This window comes from Notothenia coriiceps, unplaced genomic scaffold (assembly GCF_000735185.1).
Source record: "Notothenia coriiceps isolate Sejong01 unplaced genomic scaffold, NC01 NC01_scaffold00024667, whole genome shotgun sequence".
Lineage (NCBI taxonomy): Eukaryota > Metazoa > Chordata > Actinopteri > Perciformes > Nototheniidae > Notothenia > Notothenia coriiceps.
Window position 1 is genome coordinate 5,946,416 of NW_011357368.1, and position 269 is coordinate 5,946,684.

Here is a 269-nt window from a genome sequence, read left to right on the forward strand (position 1 = left end):
TTTTTTTTAAATATCGAAGTTAAAAAGCATCAATCTGCTGCACTTTGAGAGCAACATTAAGAGATCTATGGATACATCTCTCAACACCCATATGAAACAGAACTGGAAGCAGGTTTTCTTTTTCTTTATGGATATTTTACAAATCACTCCCCTTTTAAACTCTATTCTTGTTTATTAATAACAACTTTATTTTACTGTCGTATAGTATTTTATACTATAAGAGAATAGATGAAAATCTATTCTCTTATTTTTGTATAGCTATAATGATC